Here is a 12,225-nt window from a genome sequence, read left to right on the forward strand (position 1 = left end):
CTTCAACCCCAGAGCCCCCATTTCCACATCTCTGGAAGGGAGCTGATGCCAGTCCCCATGAGTGGTTGTTTGGTCTCCTAAAGTGGCCTCCAAGCAGAAGGAGTGACATCGAGAATGAAAGGTGTGGGGCTGTCTTCTGTTCTGCTCCCTGCTGAGTCCCTCAGGCCTCAAATGGGACCTGGTGCTTCAGAGCTCATCAAGGCCTTCACGGAATGAATGAATGGAAATGAAAGAAACAAAGTAAAGCATAGCTGTACCCCTCCTTCCAGCAGACTCCCTACCCAGAAACCTACAAGCTGACTTCCCCCTCCCATCCTTGAACGGTTTACTGAGTACCTACTACATGCAGGGCTCTCTGATCTGAGACCCAGCATTCCTCATGAGGGCAGCTGCCATGAGCCCATTTTGCTGATGAAGAAACTGAGGCTCAGCAAGCCCACTGGATCTCAGAGCCAGAGTCTGTATGTGAGAGGTGGTGTCTCCTGATGCCTCTGGCTTCCTGGCTTGACCTTTCTTTCCCTCCTCCCCTCTCCCACTGCTTCCCTTCCTACCTTTTCCCTATTCTGTGCCAAAAGAAAGCAAGAGGGAACCAGGCTGATGCCCGTCCCACCCTCATCTGCTGAGGTCTTCCCAGACCCCTGTGGCCCACCCCCATCTCACACACACCCAGAGTTGTCCCCGAAGGTGGTCAGCTTTCCTGGTCAGTGGGGTAGAACCCAGGCCACCCCACCCACAGGGGAAAGCTGGCGCCCAGGGAGACAGGGCCCCTTTGTGCAGGCACGGGAGGTGGTGAGTGAGGGGGAGGGTGCCGTTACTCACTACCCAAAGAAAAATAAGAGTATTCCCGTGGGTGAACGCCGCCTGTCTGCCCCCACGCCCCTGCCTCCTGCTGGGGCCTTTCCAACACCCTGAGCTCACTGGAGCCGACTGCAAGGCTTCCTGTACGCCAGCCAGCCGTGGCCTCCCGTGACTCTCCCTTACCACTGAGGAAACACGCTCAGAGAGGTGGGGTCGCCTCCTCAGGGGCACACAGCCCGCGGCAGCCAAGGCTGGGGACAGAAAGGGGAAGCTGAGGCCAGGCAAGGGCTCAGAGGGAGGAAGGAAGTCGGAGTCACGGTAAAAGGAGGGGCTGCCTCCCTTCCTCATTCCTGCCTGGCCAGCCCAGGGACCCAGGGCTCCCGGGGCAGGGGGTCCAGGCCACGGCAGGAGTGGCAGCCAGAATAACCCGAATTACCCCGAGCCGGGAAAACTGACCTACAGCAAATCCTGGGTGGCAACTTCAGAGACACAGAGGCGAAGCCACTTTCTGAGCACACATAGCACCGAGCGGCACAGCTGGGAAGTGAACCAAGGCGGGTCACGCTCCAAGTGAGTCCAGAATGGCTTTCTAGGCAGGAAGCTGAGCCAGGCGGTGGCTTTTCTGGGACCCAAGGGGACCAGAGTCACTTGTATGCCTTCTGGGTCCATGCCTGCCATGAACCAGTAAATTATATCCCGCTCTGAGACCCGGTTTCCTCAGCTGTCCAGTGGGTTTGGCATCACTGCCCCTGCATGTCCACGGGGTGAGGCTGTGGTACCATCACAGTGAGGAGGTGACTGCTGTCGGTTATAAACTGAATAGCTCATGTTGGGCTGGACACTGTCTACAGGCACCCTCACGTCTCCATTGTACAGAAGAAGAAACTGAGGCCAAAGGGCAAAGGGAACCAGGACTTGAACCCAGGCAACGGGGCTCGGGCCCTAACTGTGAAGCATTACCTTGGCAAAGTCAGAAATGTTGACATTTCTTGGCTCACAGGCAACACCCATAAATACTTCATGGCTGGAAAAGCATCACCCTCGATCCCAGTGCAAGTCCAGCTTTGTCCTGCCATTGCCTGGCATGAAGGGGCCCTTGGAGAATGCCAGGAAACTCACCCTGGAGTGGGCTCACCCAGGACAGGGAGTAGCACAGGGTGAGCAGGGCCCGTGCTTGGAACTCAGCTGTGTGCCCTGGACCATTCTTGCAAACGGGGACTGAGAGTTCCTTGGCCAGATGAGGGAACTGAGCTTCTACTCAGGTGAAAGCCTCCAGGCTTTCTGGATTAGGGAATATCCCCTAACATCAGGCCTCAGCCTTTCTGAACAATTCTAGGGTATATGTTTTGCTTTGCATTGCTAGGGGCTTGCATGTGTCAGGGAAGGGCTCTACCACTGAGCTGCACTTCCAGAACTTGCAACCCTCTTGCCTCAGCCTTCTGAATGGTTCAAATCCTCACCTCTGTGCTGCATAGCATCTCTTCTCATTCTGAGCACCCCAGAAGGGTCCCAACAAATGCAGACAAGTCACCTGTGAGTTATGGGTAGAGGTTTGGGATCAGACTAAAAGGATTCAGATCCCAGCTCTGCCCCTTCCCAGCTGACAGAGCCTAGGTAATTGACTTCACCTCCCCAGAGCTCAGGTCTTTCTTCTGAAGAATGGGTACAATCATAGTTTTGTACCTTAATGCCCCAAGAATGCTTGGTTCTGCACCTGAAACACAGTAAGTGCTCAATAAATCCTTGCTTCTGTGATAATTTAGTAACTGCTAACACAGCCCATGGCTGGCTAAAGCAGAGGACCTTGTACTCAGAATTAAAAGCAGCAGCCACAGGGCCCAGGACCGCAGCTATCTCAAGAGATCTGAATTAATCTTTAACAGAATTGAATTCCACTCTAAATCAGCAATGTGGAACATTCTAGAAGGTCCTGTGGCATGAAATAAATGTCCTCTGGCTCCCCTCAGTGATGGGAAAAAAAGGAATTAAAGTATTTTTCCCCAAAGTCAAATAGGGGAAAGTGAGGCAGACAGCAACCCAGGGCCTGTGAGAGCTACCGACACCCACATCCGTGAACCCCACTGTCCTGGGAATGCACGAAGCTCAAAGGACTCGGGTCCTCTCAGAAGCACGGGTTAGGGGCGGGGGTAGAGCTCAGCATACAGCAACAGTGGCATAGGAAAAGCTCCGGTTCAATCCCCAGCACCACCAGCTCCGAAAAACAGTGTTTCTTCAGAAGACGAACCATGCAATTGATATTTACAGGTCACTACCCCATCGCAGGACAGGAGGCCAGGCCTTGTGGCCTCCTGCATCACTTCCTGAGTTCCCCGCTGAACTCCCTAGCCCAGGACTTGGGCCACCTCCCCAGCCTGGGCACCAACGGGCCTCCCTGTCCAACCTCCTGCAACCTTTTCCCCTCTCCACCCAGAGGGAACGTTCCAGAACACACAAACAACCATGGCTCCCACTGCGGGTCTGACTTCGCCCCCACCTACCTGATCCCTGATCTGCTAGACAGAAGGGATTTCTCTGCTCCACAAACACTAGCCCTTCCCACCTGGTGACAGGTAAAAGTCAAGTCTCAGCGAGTGCCAGTGCCTTTACCCGAATGCCCTTTCCTCTAACTCTGCATTGTTCTTCAAGATGCAGCCAGTGTGACCTAAGACTCACCCACCACTCCCAGCTCTGCCCACCCTCCTTCTGGCCCCATTCATCCCACAGCACTGCTAGCCCCGCCCCCGCCCCCTGCGCACCTTGCTAGGGGCCCACAGCTGGCCAGGGGTGCCGCCCACCTGGAGGCCACAGCTTTGACAAGGGCAGCCCTCTTCCATTCTCATCCTCGGGCTACAGCAAGACTGGATCCGGGCACAAGAGGGCTTTGAGGAGAGACTGTGGGGGCCGGGGAGGCTGCTGAGGCCTGGCGCCGGCCAGCTGAGGCTGGAGGAGCCTCTGAGCCCCTTTCCCGATGTCAGGTGGCTGCATTTCCGTGGGGAACCTCCCGTCCTCTTACCAGTCATTCCTTGGTTAATCCCTCCTCCAGAGTGACCAGCCCTGATTGCAGGAGTGAGCCAGACTGAACCAGGGCTGCTGCTGGACCTCTGGGCTTGGGAGCCTCTGCTGTCTGTGCCACTCATACAAGATGGGAAGGAGGAGTCCCCAGCCTTTCAGGTGCCCACCAGTCTTCAAACAGAAGGAGCTACAAAACGGTCCTCTGCTGAAGTTCGGGATCAACAGGCCCCTGGGTACTCGGTGCCTGAGCTCCTCCAGACAGCCCAGGGCTGCGCCTCACAGGACAGATGAGAGGACCCAGGTTCATACCCTGCCCTGCCCCCACGGTCAAGGGTAACTTCTCCAGTGATTCTTAACACCCCAGGACAAAGCTCGCACCAGACATGGGCTTAAAATTTCAGAGGTTCGCAGCACTGCCCCCCCCAAGCCCAAGTAACCACAAAGCCACCTCCTGCCCATCACTTCCCGGCACTCCCTGTGTGCACACCCCGTATACACAACTGGACCTGGGACAGGCCACCTGGCCTGGTGGGGAGAACTCTAGCCAGACAGCCCCTGCTACACACCCAGCTGAGCCTCAGTTTCCTCTGCAAGATGGGGAAGGCCGGTGCCTGCCCACACCAGGGTGCAGGACAGCCATCAGTGGCTCTGTGCTGGGCTTTCCAGGCAAGGGGGTGTATGGGAGGGCTCTCTCCCTGTCCCCAGAGACTACCTGAGCCACAGCTAGGGCCTCCTTAACTAAGAAGCGGCCTTTGAAGTTCCAGGCTTCCCGTCCCCTCCAACCTCACTGGCCTAAGGCAAACCTCAGCGCCCTCTGGCCCCCACCCTCCTCTGAGCCCCCAGGGTACAGAGCCTTCCCAGGTAGGTCAGGAACCCGGATCTGCACCGGCAGGGGCCCATTTCACAGGTGACCCGGCCCAGGCCCAGCAAGCTCGGCCAAGGGCATCCAGCGGGAGGCGGCCTCCCGCCCCTCAGCTCTCCTGCACCCAGACTTCGGAGTCTCAGACCCCCCACCACCGGGGCCGAGCGGGCCAGGGGGTCGACCCCAGGGGCGCGAGGGGTCCTCGGCGGCCGTTCCTCCCGGCCCGAGCCACTCACCTCCGGGACGGCTGGGCGCCGGCGGCCAGCAGCGCAGCGCTTCCTGAATCCCGGCCGGCGCCCGGCGCCCGCCTGCCCGCCTGCCCGCGTCCCTCCTCCCGGCCCGGCTCGGCTCGGGTTCCCGCGGCCGCGCCCCTGGCCGGCACCACGCCCACCGCCCGCTTCTGCAGGGCTGGGACCAGGTTCTCGGTTTCCTGCCGAAAATCGGGCCTGCTGATGCTCGGGTAGAGGGGCGGGCGTTCGCTGGAGAGGGCTCTCTCGATGCACGCGACTTGGCGTTTCTTAATTCATGATCTGGAGCCCTCTGCGACGGGTAGTGGGCGTCCTGGCTGGTTCCAGCTTACAAGGCGCGTCCACTGATTCATCCATTCATCCATTCAGCCGATTGGTCCGCAGCAGGTCCCTGCTGTCAGGAGCTCCCAGCCTAACTGTGGTGGCACCTGTGCCTCGGGCACAGTCCCTCAATAAACAGCTGAGAGCTTGTCTCTGTCACCGCTCTAGGTGCAGGGTTTAGCTCAGAACCTGGCATGCACAGAGCAAAAGAACAAAGCCCCACTTTCTCATGGGTGACAAAGGTAGGTTCCAATATGCAGCCGTTTCTTCTACCTAGCTTGGGTCTGCTTGGCTACCTCACTTCCACAAAAGCTAGCTGGAAACCCTAGTTGGAAACGTCCTGAGCTCCGGAGCCAGACTCGGTACAAATGCAGCTGTGTGACTCACCAGTCAATGTGGCCTAGAAGTCCCTCAGCTCGGTGCCTCAGTGGCCTTAGTTGCCAGTTGAGTATGAAAACCACAACGAAGATGCTCAAGCACTACATCTGTGCAGAGGTTGGGGATGCTGGTCATTTTTGTCATTATTATTTCATTAATTTGACATGACCCCAGTTGATCAGATGGTAAGATGTGGCCTTCCTTCCTGGCTTGCAAATAGTGGCATCCTCCAGGAGATTCATCCGATGCAAAGGAGAGGTTCAGACTTGTTGGAAAGAAAGTAGGGAGGGGTAGAAAACAAAACAAAAACCCCTGAACACAATTTTCAGAGCCCCCAGGGCAAAACATTTACAAAGAAACAAATCTTCATAATTAACTCACTGATATGCTTGGGCACGGTGACACAAGCCTGTAATCCCAGTGTTCAGGAGGCCGAGACAGGAGCACAGTACACTGCAGACCAGCCTGGGCAATTTAGCGAAACCCTGTCTCAAAAATAAAAAATAAGAAATTTAAAATTTTTTTTGAAAATTGTTTTTTATGGTCTGGGGATGTAGCTCAGAGGTAGAGTTCCCTTAAGTTCGACCCCCAGGATGGCAAAGCAAAACAAAACAACTGATTGTGGCGGAGGAAGAAGGGATTGCCAAACTGATCTCCAGGCTTTGAGGTAGGGATTGCTGGGCCCACCCTGCAGATGGGAACTGAGGCCTGGAGGGGACAGTGGGCCTTCGAGCTGCTGCGGAGGCTGGGGGAGGGGAACTTTTCTCTGTGGGTGGCCCCAGCCTCCCACAGAGCCAGCAGCTCTTTGGCAGTGGCGCGGAATGTACACAGCCCTTGCACCTCCCAGGGAAAGCCTGTCTGCCAGCCCTGACATCACAGATGGAGACCCCGCAGCAAGACGCTTACCTTGGGTTAGGGTGTTGGCACTGGGGCTCTGCTCCTGATAAGTGGCTTTGAGCCCTCCCCTGCCACTGATTAAGTGGGACCTGCAGACAAGCGCCTCGCTCCTGCCTCAGTTTCCTCCCTTCAAGGGGTATTCGTCACTCTGAGGCAGCAGACACTGCTGCCAGGTCTGTCTTGTTGCAGACTACAGGACTGAGACTTAGCAGGTGCTTTTGAAGAGTCTGGTTGATGGAACTGTTGGGAGGGGGGCGAACAGGGAATTTTTCTGTACTGGGCACGGAATTTCAGTTTTGCAAGATGGAAAGAGTCCTGGAGATGGTAGTGACAGTCACACAACAGTATGAATGTTCTTAATGCCGCTGAACTATGCCCTTAAAAAGTGTTTCCCCCCCCCCCACCCCGTACCGGGGATCGAACTCATGACCGCCTGCTTGCAGGGCGGGTGCTTATGCTGCTGAGCTAAATCCCCAGCCCCATATGCCCTTAAAAAGTTAAGAGGCGCTGGGGACATGGCTCTTGAGCCCTTGCGAAGCCTGCATAAGTCCCTAGGTTTGGCCTCCAGCACCGTGTAAACAAAACAAAACCTTAAGAGCAAATTTTTCTTTCAGTACCCAGGAACTTCTCACCAAGTTACCAGTAGGTTCTGCTAGCCTGGGGTTTAGCTACATCCTCCCAACTTGGTACTGAACCCAGAGAAAAAACTTATCTCTCCAAGAGTTACTTCTGCATTCTCCTTCTCATTCCAGAGATAAACCTCCCGCTCCCTTTTTGGGTGTGGGCTGAGCGGTCTCCAGTCCCAGGACTCCACAACCACCCAAACCTCTGCCTCCAGCCCCCAGTAAACCTTTCTTCTTCTGTTTTACACAGACAGAGAGGCTCCATCAAATCAGCGGTTAAAAAGGTTAATATGTCTTTTGCCCACCTCCCAAACTCCTCCCCCAGCCAACACTGGTAAAAGTAGCCCCACTCCTGTGTTCTGCTGTGAGAGCTCTGTACCCCCAGCCCCGGGAAGCTCTCATGCCCACATTAGAGGCCTCCTCCTCTGTCTCTTGATCGCTCTTATTTTCTCTGTGCCACTTCAGATTGAGTGCAAAATATACTCAGTCAGTTAAGACTTTACCCCAGCCCTTTCTATTTTCATTCATTTTGAGACAGGCTCTCATTGAGTTGCTGAATTTCCCAGGCTGGGCTTGAACTTGTGATTCTCCTGTCTCAGCCTCCCGGAGGGCTGGGGTTACAGGTATGCCCACTAGACTCAGCATACCTTCCATATGCAAAGCCTGGGGCAGGTGCTGGGGAGAGCTCAATGAGCCTGACAGGCCGGAGTCTCAGGGAGTCTCATAAAAGCCAGGACACCCAGTTACAAAAACACAACCTGTGCACCTCGCTTCGCAGTTAGCATGGCCCTGCTGCAGGTCCAGGCCATCTGCTGACACCATTTTTTTGGAAAAGGACACTGACAGGCCACCTGTCTGAGAGCCACTATTGGGAGGATTTGCAGGCAAGCCCAGCTGGCCCTCTGGGTAGCACAGACAGCAGGACGTGGCCTCAAAAAGCCAGAGCAAAGAGGGCGGGCGAGGCTTTGGAGAAGCCAGAACGTGAGGCAGAGCAGCTGCTGTGGAGAACTTCGTCGGGCAGTTCCTCAAAAGGCCAAGTGAGGAGTGACCACACCGGGGAACAAAGCCAGGGGAGCTACAAGCCACATCCACACAAATGGAAACGCCCGTCATGCCAGGCACAGGGGCACGTGCCTGTAACCCCAGCATTTAGGGAAGATGAGGCAGGAGCATTGCAAGTTCGAGTCCCATCTGGACAACTTAGTGAGACCTTGTCTCAAAATGTCAGATAAATGGGGTGAGGCTGTCTCGAGGCTTTACAGTCTAGTGACATAACCACCATGGCTTATGTGGTCTGTCGTGGCTGACCGAAACATTGTTATGCAGTACAGAGCATACTCTCAGGGGGACTCCATGCTTCCCCCAACTTCACATCCTCTCCCATCCGCCTTCCCGTCCCAGGTTTATATAACGTCTCTTCCTGTGTAACTCAGCATCGTCCTTCCTAGCTAGCCTGCGTAGCTGGCATTAATGCCCCCATTTTGCAGGCAAGAGCTGCTGAGTCCAGAAGATGGCAAATGTATCACTCAGGGTTCACTGGAGAGACAGATATAATACAAGCTATATAAATATATAGGAAATTAGAGGAGGTGGGGATTTAGCTCAGCAGCACAAGGGCCTTCCTGGCAAGTGTGAGGTCATGAGTTCGATTCCCGGTACACCCGCCCCCCAAAAAAGAAATTACAAAGTCAAGTGAGGGGGCATGCAGAGGGTGTCTGCATGCTAGAGATTGAAAGGTCCAGCCCAAGGGCTAGAGCTTACAGCAGTGTCCCATGCAAGTCCCCATCAGGAGGCCAATGGTCTGCGATGGACAGGAAAGCAAAGACTGAAGCTCCTCAGAAGAACCCGCAGCCTGTCCCTCCTCATTCGCCTTTGTCTGTATGCAGGCTGCTCCCTGGGGTGGGTGCAGCACTCACACCATCTTGGCTCCCTCCTCTGGCACAGCCACAGGCGGACCATGTTACAAATGCTGGCCCCCACTGAAAAACTTCTAACCTTCTCAAATTGACAAAAAGAACAATATCCTAAAATAGTAACAGCTCTTCCTCTACACCCCAGGACGCAGAGCTGCTGAATTCCTTAGTTAAGCTTCTAGACTTCTTAAATTGACACAGTGTATAAACCATAACAGCAAACATGGCTGTTGGAGCTCTGTCCTCCACACTCCCCAGGCAGAGAAGTTCTTTCCTCTCCCTTCCCACATCTCCTGCTACCTCCTGCCTGTTCTCTCTTCCAAGAGTTGGTGTCCAGGTCTCTGGGGAACAGGAGTCCTTCCTGTTCCTTCCTCCACACTGAGGAAGGAGGAACTGAGGAACTGAGGCTTTTCCTGCCCACTTTTCAGATGGACAAACAGAGGCTCCCTTTGTCTGAAGAGGTAGCTGCCAGCAGCACAGGCAGGATCCTGGGATCATCTGAATTCTAGTTGCTATAGCAACCACCTGACACCTGGCTGGGTCAGAGATACGGACCTGGGGACATGGGGTTCTAACTGCTACAGCTGCTTTTTCCGATGAGTGTCGACAGGCTCCAGACAGGAGAAGGAAAAACAGAGCAGAAGGATTTGGGGAAAGAGGCAGGGGAAATCCTCAGACTAGCATGTTTGCATTTCTGTGGCACTTGCTGTGTGCCAGGAGCTGTGTAGGCTCTGTTCCCAGAGTCCCTTTCAGCTACAGGAGAGCACGCAGGCTGAGCAGGCCCAGGGCGCCGTGGTCTTCCACTGGGAGCCTGCCCTGGTCAACAGCAGGTTCCACATGAAGTCATATCCTCTGCCATGGGGACAGGACGCAAACAGGCCAGGGACAAGAGGCTGGTTTGTATACCTTGGTCCCGCAAAGGGCTGGCCCTGGTCCCAGGGACTGGAGCCCCACCCTGCCCAGTCTGACTTTCAATGAGCCTTTTCTGAAATTCTCCCCGGACAGAAACCTGAGGCCAGGTGGAGGAAGCCCTTCTCTGAGGATGACCGTTGCCATGGGCACAGCCAGTCTCCCTGGCTTGGCTTGGCTTGGCTTGGTGGCCGGCTGTGGGCTGATTCCCTTCTTCCCGGCAGCCCCACCAGCCTGGTAGCCTGTGGGTGTGGCCGAGTGTCAGCTGGCCAGGGTCACCTCAAAGATGACCTCCATTGGGAGGGGGCACCTGCGTCAAAGGACTTCGGGGTTTCCCAGCTGGGCTTCTGCCTGCAATTGTGAACAAACCCTTTCTGGAGAGAGGACCATGACTTTCACAGAGGTGGAGATACCTCCCAGCCTGGCCCCCGCCCACTCCACTCTGTCTGGCCAGGAAAAGGCACAGCCTGGTTTGGGGCAGGGAGGGGGCAGCCTCTTTTCTGAGTCACATGGGGGACTTCTGAGGTCCTGGCTGACAGCTTTTTAAACTGTGAATTAGTTTTGTCACCTTCTAATTTCTTCCCCTACCTGAAACTCCCCTCCAACCTCCACACGTCTGAATTTCAGTCTCCCTGGCTCTTGGCTCTGGTCACCTTGGCCTCTCTGCCCTTCCATGCAGCTTCCTCTTGCCTCAGGGCCTTTGCACTGGCTGTTGCCAGTCTCCCTCTCACTTTCTGTCTCTCTAACCGGTTCTTTCTTTCTCTTTGGCTCTCAGCTCAGCTTTCACTCCCTTAGGGAGTTCCTCCCTGCCCAGCATCGTCACCCTCAATCTAAATCCTCGCTCCACCATTGTTCCCCATCCTTCAGCCCTCCTTGCTGTCCCTCACCACCCACTTCACTCTCTGGATTTATTGTGCATCTCCCCCTTGCAGGATCCTCTGAGCCTAGTGCAGGGCCTTGCACACAGTGGATGCTCAGCATACAGGGGCTGGGAGACCCTGTCCTCCAGACAGTCCTCCCGGATCAAGGGCTGGTGAGGGTTAACCATCAGCTATGGGCTTCCAGGGCCCCTCAGGTGCTGTGTTAAGTACTTTGCATGGGTGAGGCCATAACAGATGTTGATTTCCTGGATTAGAAACATAAACCAGGGGCTGCTGGCCGTTTAAAGAGGTGTCTGTGGCATCCTGACAGAACTGGCTGGAGGGAGCAAGCTAATCCTTGAATTTTAAAAGTGAGGAAACAGAGGCCCTGGGGGAGAAGTGACTTCCCCGGAGTCACACAGCAGCTGTGGGCAGCGAGAGGGCTGCAGCCAGGCTGCACAGTGTCTCTGGGCTGTTCCTTGCGGATATACACCCACATGGGCTAATCTGTGTAATATTGAGGGGGCACTGGAGACCGAACCCAGGGCTTTTGCACTGAGCTACATTCCCAGTCCTTTTCAGTTTTTATTTTGTGATAGGCTCTCACTTGAACTTGCCTCAGCCTCCAAGTGCTGGGATTACAGGCGTGTGTCCACACGTGTACCTTTAAGAACAATAATGGCCAGGCTGGGTGGTACCTGCTTGTAACCCCAGCTATTCTAGAGGCTGAGACAGGAGGATTGCAGGTTTGAGGCCAGTTTGGGCAACTTAACAAGACCCTATTTCAAATATATATACATATATATGTTTTATATACATATGTATATATTATACAAATATATATTATACAAACATATAATATATAATATTTATATAATATATAAAAATATATTATAAAATATATAATACATATTACATATGTATTATATAATACACAATATATACATATTATAGAACTATATAAATATATATTATACAAACATATATCATATATTATATAATATATATGTATTACTGAACTGAGGGCCTTACACTTACTAAGCAGGTGCTGTGCCGCTGAGCTACCTCCCTGCCCTCAAAATGTAAAACATAGACGTGAAAAGGCTAGGAATGTGGCTCTTGCTTGGCATGCAGGAGGCCTGGCTTCAATCTCCAGTTGCACACACAGACCGAATTTAAGGGGGCAAGCTATAGTTTAACTACTGGCATTGCACTGGGGGTCAGGTCATCTCTTCAGAGTTCCCTGGAAGGTGGTAGCATCAAAAAAATAAAATATGGATAAAGATGCGCTATTGAACATCTTCCACGTGGCAGGCGTTTGACGCATTATTTTATGCACTCCTGAAAGGTGGGAGTGTTCCATTTTACAGATTCGGAAACTGAGGCAGAGAGACGAATTGCCTT

The 12,225-nt window shown here is 54.1% G+C and overlaps 1 protein-coding gene across 1 annotated transcript in view; it reads right to left on the reverse strand.

Annotated features, from left to right (window-relative positions):
* Trpv4 (transient receptor potential cation channel subfamily V member 4) overlaps positions 1-5,054 on the reverse strand; it is a 36,388-nt gene extending 31,334 nt beyond the window's left edge. Inside the window, exon 1 of the mRNA XM_063225823.1 lies at positions 4,909-5,054. The gene's annotated coding sequence lies outside the window, so the exon portion shown is untranslated. The remainder of the gene's footprint in view (positions 1-4,908) is intronic.
* Positions 5,055-12,225: the final 7,171 nt, after the last annotated feature.

This window comes from Cavia porcellus, unplaced genomic scaffold (genome assembly GCF_034190915.1).
Source record: "Cavia porcellus strain 051 isolate PalLab524CR breed Dunkin Hartley unplaced genomic scaffold, mCavPor4.1 scaffold_16, whole genome shotgun sequence".
Classification (NCBI taxonomy): Eukaryota; Metazoa; Chordata; class Mammalia; order Rodentia; family Caviidae; genus Cavia; species Cavia porcellus.